Below are 7,820 nucleotides of genomic sequence, written 5' to 3'. Positions count from 1 at the left end.
AACGGTCACCTCAAACACATGTGCTTGACACATCCCATAATCACACAATTGGTAACATGAAGCACACAAGTGAGAACTGTGCTCAGGCAGAGCATGAATAACATGTTAGTGACACAAACATATAAATCAGCCCAGCAGCATATATACAGTGAAGATAGCACCCAGACAGGAATGTAAATGCATGCTTGGTGACATGAATGTGCAGGGCCAACAGGACTATAACCCTTTTTCTGACTCTTTATTTTATAAATATAAAACGAAAGAAAAGGAGCATAGAGGGGAAGGGCTATGAAGAACCCACCCCCAGGACAGAAGGAGCTACTTGAGTCCTTGTAACATCCAGCGGGTATTAATGTACAAAAGTATGTGGAGAAGCCCAGCTGGCAGCAGAATAGATGTCCTGCAATGAAACTCCACTAAGTCTAAACTGGTAAAAGTGGTCTCTGAGACCTCCTGGAGGCTACACTTCCCTAGATTCATATGCCAAAATTAAAGCTTCCACAAGCCAATGCGAGAGGCATTGCCTAGAAATGGGATTTCCCGTGTGAGGGGCGGCTCAAGAAATTAATAGCTGATCACTCTTCCGAAAAGCACTTATCCTATCCAAGTACTGCAGGGCACAGAGAGGACACAAAGCATTCATCCTCTGATCCACCGCAGAGGAAAAAGGGGGAGGGTGAATAGCGGAATGCTCCATTACCTGAAATGAGAACTCTGGGAAGCATTTAGGCATAAAGGCCTAAGGAAAACCTTAACTCAAATAAGAGAGCATTTAGTGCACAAGGAATGAACTGAGAGTGCATGCAAGTCACTGACATGTTTAGCTATTGCTAAGGCAAGGTACAAAGCTGTCTTGAAAGACAGTAGTTTTAGGGAAATGCTTCCATGGGGCTCAAAAGGCTGCTGAGATAAAGCCTCCAGCATCATAGAGAGGTCACACTCAGGAACAGTTCTCCTAGTAACTGGGAGAGAACGACGGGAGACCTTCATAAATCAACGAAAGAGAGGGTGCTGCCCTGCCGTTGAGCAGCCAACATGACAAGCAGAAATACCCACCAGGTAGACCTTAATAGTGGAAAAAGACCTGCCCTTTTCCATAAGATCTTACAGTCATGTCAAGGTCCATGTGGAGGAGGCCCTAGTGTTCAGTATAGTGGCAACCACACATGGGGGAGCCCCATTGAGCTTAAGTTTGTCCTCACATGGGCCAAGCCCAAAGAGCCACCGTGTCCGGGTGGGGGTGATATGTCTCCCCGTTCGCTTGAGACAACAGGTCTGAGCGTAGAGGAAGGGGCCATGGCTGGGCATGCAGAAGAGGTATTATCTTTGCTAGCCATGGTACTTTGGGCCTCCTGGGTGCTCTCTCACCCTGGCCAGGGTGGGTATTAACTGGCACAGGGGAGGGAATGCGTTGAGCAGCATTTTGGGCCACAGGTGAGCTAGTGCATCCAAACCGAGGGGCGCGTCCTCGTCCTTTAGCGAGAAGAACATTTGACAATGGAAGTTTTTGTGCAAGGTGAAGAGATCTACGGTCTGAATCTCTCCCACAACTTGCCCACTATCTGAGGGTGGAGGCGGCAGTCTCCGTAGAGCAGATTCCCCCTTGACAAAAGGTCCGCGCCCTGTTCACAGTGCCTGGAACATGGGTCGCGCGTAACAACAAGAAGTGCCGCCTGTTCCACACTAAAAGCCTGTGAGCTAGAGAATGAAGCTTGGGCGAGCGCATGCCACCCTGGCAATTGATATGTGCCACAGCTGTTGTATTGTCACAGCGAACGTGCACATGATGCCCCTGCAAGCAGGGCAGAAAATGATTCAGAGCTTTCCATACAATAATTTATGTGGGCTGAACGAAGTTCGCTCGACCACAAACCATTCACCGTCCTGCCCTCCTGAGAAGCGTCTGTCGTTACCACTTTCTGCAACGTAACAGTCCCGAGAGGGGTTCCATGTGTGTAAAAATCTGTGCTCCTTCAGTGGCGCAAGGCTTCTGTGCATAAGCGTGTCACTGTAACAGAGCGACAGAGATAGCCGAACGGGCTGAAGTGGAGGGATAAAACCAACTTCATGAATGCCCTCATTTGCAAAAGGCCCAAAGGCAAAACCTGAATAGCTAAATAATAAGCTGAATAACATAAGACTCTGTAATCTGAGACATGTGCGATATTAAACTTTTGAATTGTGACAATTAATTAGAGAGAGAACATGCTCTTGTGAGAGATGCATGCGCATGGATATTGAATTCAGCTCCAGACCCAGGAATATAACATTCTGATCTATAATCATTCAATCTTGTTCACATTCACTCTGAATCCGAGCGATGTGATGTGCGCGAGAACATGGCGAGTGTCTTGCACCTCTTTCTCCTTGGAATTGGCTATGATTAACCAATCGTCTTTTGATCCGTTATTTCCAGCGGTGCTAAGGCCGCCATTGCACATAGACAGAACACCCCCGGACTCAGCGAGAGGCCAAAAGGAAGGACAGTGAATTCATAACATATACCCTGATAGGCGAAACAAAGGCATTTCCTGTGTGGGGGTTAAATGTTGATGTTAAAAAAAGCATCTTTCAGATTGACTGATGTGAACCAGTCGTTCTGATGAATTGAGCAAGCAAGTGTGCAGTGTGTTTACATTCTGAAATTGTATTTCCTCAAATGTTTGTTCAACCCTCTGAGATCCAGAATAGGATGGAGATAGCATCTTTCTTTGGAACTACTAAAACCCCTGATTGCATTGATCCAGGGGTACTACATGAATCATCCTCTTGCCGAGGAGGGAGGAGATTTTCTCTTTTAGAATGTGAGCAGTGCTCTCCTCTGTGTGACAGGAGATAACACCGCTGAAACGCAGGGGTTTCCTGGCAAACTGGAGTCTGTTCATTATGGTTCGAATCACCCACCTAGGAACACAGCCTGCCAAGCTGTTGTATGATTTGCAAGTGACCCCACATGAACTGGGGAATCTCTCAAAGCTGCGTTTATGCCCGTGCGTTTATGCCCTCTCTGTGGAAATCTCCTTCCAAGGGCAAGTAGACCATTTTGAGAGGGATTAAGGTGTCTGGCGATAGATGGCAGGGGGTCACCCAAGTGGCGTCATATCCTTCATTTCAAGGTCTCCACAACAATGCCTCATAAGCTCACATGCAGGGAGGACAGGGAGAAGTTGTTTTCTCTGGCCGGGAGGGGGTCCCAGGAGTTTCCCATCATACAGGTCAATCTCTTGGTAAGTTGCACTTTGTAGAGCTGTTCATTCGATATTGAGGCAAGCAGCCATTTGGAAAGCACCATACTAGAGAAAAACTCAGTAAAATCCGTGGCGAGCACTGTGGAGCAGGGGAAGTGGTGAGAGAGAAAGACGGGCAGCCTGACTGGTAGGAAGCGAGCGTGGGCAGCTTGCAGCAAACAGAAATAGCTAACCTGGCTGAAGCAAGACAGTCAGGTCTGGCGGAGGCTGATCTGAACAATGTGTCCTCCTGTAGACAAAATTGTGAAAGTCCAATTCCAACCGAGCTGAGAGAAACAGAGATCACGAGAAGTGAAATGTAAACTGAGGAACAGCAGGACGTGCAGGTCCTTGTGCTCTCAGGTAAGGGGGCGGGTCCTTACCTAGCATAGGTCACACGCTTCTGTCTGTCTAGCCAGACTTGGTGCAATTGGATGCTTCTGCAGAGGTCAGGTACGGATGCCCTTCCCATAGGTCGAACACGAGATGATGAAAGAGAACCCATAATCAAAACACAAGACAGGTAAATGGTCTGCACTTATATAGCACTTTTTTAACCTTAGAAGTTACCAAAGCACTTTACACTGTTTCCCAATCACCCATTCACACACACACTCATACACCAATGGTGGCAGAGCTGCCACGCAAGGCACTAGCCTGCCGTTGGGAGCAACTTGGGGTTCAGTGTCTTGCCCAAGAACACTTCGGCATGTGGAGTTGTGTGGGCCGGGAATCGAACCTTTTTTAATCTTTTTTAGATTAATTTCTAGCTTTCCCCAGAGAAATGTGCTGTCACTACCCTCTTCCTGAGGTCCTCTGAGATTTATTTTCCTCTCTGCATGATTGACCTGTATGGGTTCACTTTGGTAAGACTAAACTGACCTGGTTTTATCTTTGTTTCAATCAGTGCCTAATTTCTTCCCTAAAGATCTCTCATTTCATTGGTTAATTTAGCCACCAATTTTGCCCCACCTAATTTATATTTACCTCCTCATTTTAAGCAATGCAGCTCAGGGTTCACTAACTTTTGCACCTACAAAAGTTTAAATAAAAATATGTTTAATTTAGTCTTTTGACTACACAATTGATTTCCTCAAAAAAAGTATATGGAATTGATAAATATTATTATTACCTGTTATTTCATATAAAAAATACTGGTTCTGATTAAATAAAGAAATAATGGTAAAACAATAGAAAACTCCAAAATTCTCAAGATGTTCTCATACATTCAAGTAGCACTGTATAACATAATGATGTCATTTGACAACGTGGCATGATACTGTTTGAAACAGCTTTTTTAATATATATATATATATATATTTATTTATGAAGAAAAAAAACAGCTATATACAGTGCAATTTGCACAGTTTCACATATTTTGCATATTTAAAACAAAGCCATTGTGTCCAAACAATGGTTGTCAGCCCCTGGGTTTTTTTTGGTATTTATTTATTTTTTATTCACCGTTCCATATTTTTTCCCACTTAAAGCATTTAAAAAGGATGAACTATGCACATTGAGTTCACAGAGACAAAACGGTAGAACAATATATGGAAGGCAAAATTATCTTTTAAAGTTCCCAACGTTACTTGTCATGAATGCATTTTTACTGTAAGAATTCCAATTACAGAGCTCTATCATTTTATTTCCACTTATAAGAATTTCAATTACAGAGCTCAATAATAAAATTTTCACTAGTAAGAATTCCAATTGAAGACCTCTATAATTTAATTTTCACTAGTAAGAAGTCTAGTTACAGAGCTCTATAATTACATTTTCACTAGTAAGAAGTCTAGTTACAGAGCTCTATAATTACATTTTCACTAGTAAGAAGTCTAGTTACAGAGCTCTATAATGTAATTTCCATTAATAAGAGTTACAATTACAGAGCTCTCTATTTGTATTTTTAGTTAAAATTCCAATTAGAGAGCTCTCTAATTATATATTTACTTGTCACATGTTTCCATTGACTCCCATTCATTTTTAATTACTGAGCTCTCTAATTGAGTTGTTACTAGTTGTTACTAGTAAGAATTCCAGTTAGAGAGCTCTACATTTACTTTTTAATATAGTAACTATAGAATATAAGAATGCAATTGCAGAGCCCTGTAATCTGAATTCTTCCTTGTAAGATTGCAATTGTAGAGCTCTGTAATTGAATGTTTACTTGTATAAATGTAATTTTAGAGCTCTACAATAGTGGTTCTTACAAAAATGCATCGTAGAGCTCTCTAATCAGTGCCATCTCATTATGGTAATGGGGCCTCATGCATATTCATATTCATATGGCTTGTAAAAATTGGCAGGTGGGAAAATGAATATAAATATGTATTGGGGGCACAAAATGTATTATGAATACACAGTATATGATTATATATTATTATCTATTATATTATATTATACATTTATTAAAAAGATTAAAATAATTACAAATTATTATTTTATTTTTGTCAGGTATCTCGTACATTGGGCTCAACTTCTGAATGAAGGAAAAACAATGCCAGGATAAATAAAAAAAATTATATGCAGAAAAATTAAGAAATAATTTGCAATCACCTTTATGATTCATTAAAACAAAATATTAAAACTACTTGTCTTTCTACTGTTTTTCACGTATCTCCGTACTCTTTTCAAACTTTTACACAATGTACACATTTACATTCAAACCATTTTGATAAAAAAACTAAAAACGAATCCTTTTTATAATTTTCAAGACAAAATTCACTAGTTTCTGACCGGCAGGTTTGTCAGAACTATACTCTAGATGATGCAGACCACATTGGATTGTATGAGTTTCTGACATGTGAAAAAAAAAACAATTATTATAATAATTTAAGAGTATACAGAGGTGAATTAATATGGTGATTAAATATTGTCCTTCAATTTCAAAGCATATTTTATCTTGATATTCTCGATAATTCTGACATTATGTGAATGAATTCAATATGTTTGCTAAATAAGCTTGTAAAAATATTTCATGCTAATATCTTACCATGTCACACATGGCCTTTATTTTGAAATGCAGGCTACCTCAGGCAGGATTGGGAAGGAAAATGGGTGTAATCACTTCTTTTTTTTGCATCTAATGAATAGATTATTTTTTTTACTAGTAAGAATGCAATTGTAGATCTCTTTAATTGGAGTCTTTACAAGTGAAATGTCATTACAGAGCTCTGTAATTCAATTGAAGAGCTCTCAATGGCATTCTTATTAGAAATGCAAATAGAGGGTTCTGTAATTGGAATTCTTACTAGTAGAAAATATATTGTACAGCTCTTTATTTGAAATATTACAAGTACATTTACAATTACAACGAGTAACGCTAGAAAAACTCTATTGGCTTGCCATATAAGACGTTGAACGACCCGCACAAACCTTTAGTGACATCTAGTGGGCGCCACTAAAACTGCATTAACGTCGACTTGCTATGAACTGTGCGGCAGCAAGAATCTCTGCACGCGTTGTCAATTTATCTGTGAGAAAGTTCGTGTATTGAAAGCTGTATAACACGACGGACATTTATCATTTCTTCATCTGTGTTTAAGTTTTTGATAAGACTAGGTATTCAAAAGAAACAGGTTTGTCAGTCACAAGTGTGAACTCTGTTATCTCATCATATGTAGAATGCTTTTCATTGCACATCAGCATTAACCTTCAACCGACAAAAATGTCAAGATAAAAATGGCATTATGGGTGAAAATGAAAAAGACTTGTGTCTTTGCACAGAAATCTTACCATTAATGTCTTTCTGAAAGGCAATAAACACGATTTCATAAATACTTACATAAATTTGCTGTCAGGCTATAAATTTGTTTCTTTAACATTTAATATGCTTAAATTCGTTTTTCATGTACATTCAAATATGAACATACAGTGTACAAATAAATGTTAATCAAAGTACAATGGGACTGTTGTACTGTACACAAACAATCTGTTAAAGCAATAGTTCTCCCAAAAATTAAAATTCTTTCTTCATTGATTCACCTTCATAGGTCCATATGTGTATCCAGTATTGGCCAAAACTTGAAGCTCCAAAAAGTACATAAAGGCATCATAAAAGTAATCTATATGACTCCAGTGGTTTAATCCATGTCTTCTGAATCATGTCTGTCGATCAAGCTTGATTATGCTTTCTATAGGGCCAGCTAGCGATCTGTGCGTGCGTCAAGTGCAAGGAAATGTAATCGAGCTTGAAATGGCAAGGTGTCCCGTGAAAAAGTAGTTACATTTTGGCTTGTTCTCACTCAAAACTGATTTGATCACTTCAGAAGACATTGATTATTCCACTGGAGACTTGTGGATTAATTTTATTCCGGCTTTATGTGCTTTTTGGCACTTCAAAGTTTTGGTCCCCATTCACTTGTACCTACAGAGCTGAGATATTCTTCTACAAATATTCGTTTGTTCTCTGGAGAAGAAGGGATGTCATAATGCAACAGGCCAGTTAAAATGTTGCCATTACCTGTGGAACAAAGCACCATGATCAAAATGTGATCTAATGACAATAGTTTCTTTCTGAACACTTATAGTTTGTTGTTATTATTTGGTTATTATTTAGAGGTGGGAGGGTCACTTCATTGTTTCCTCGTGTAG

The sequence above is a fragment of the Xyrauchen texanus genome, chromosome 43 (genome assembly GCF_025860055.1).
Source record: "Xyrauchen texanus isolate HMW12.3.18 chromosome 43, RBS_HiC_50CHRs, whole genome shotgun sequence".
In the NCBI taxonomy this organism is placed as follows: Eukaryota; Metazoa; Chordata; class Actinopteri; order Cypriniformes; family Catostomidae; genus Xyrauchen; species Xyrauchen texanus.
Note: the sequence above shows the minus strand (reverse complement) of the source record.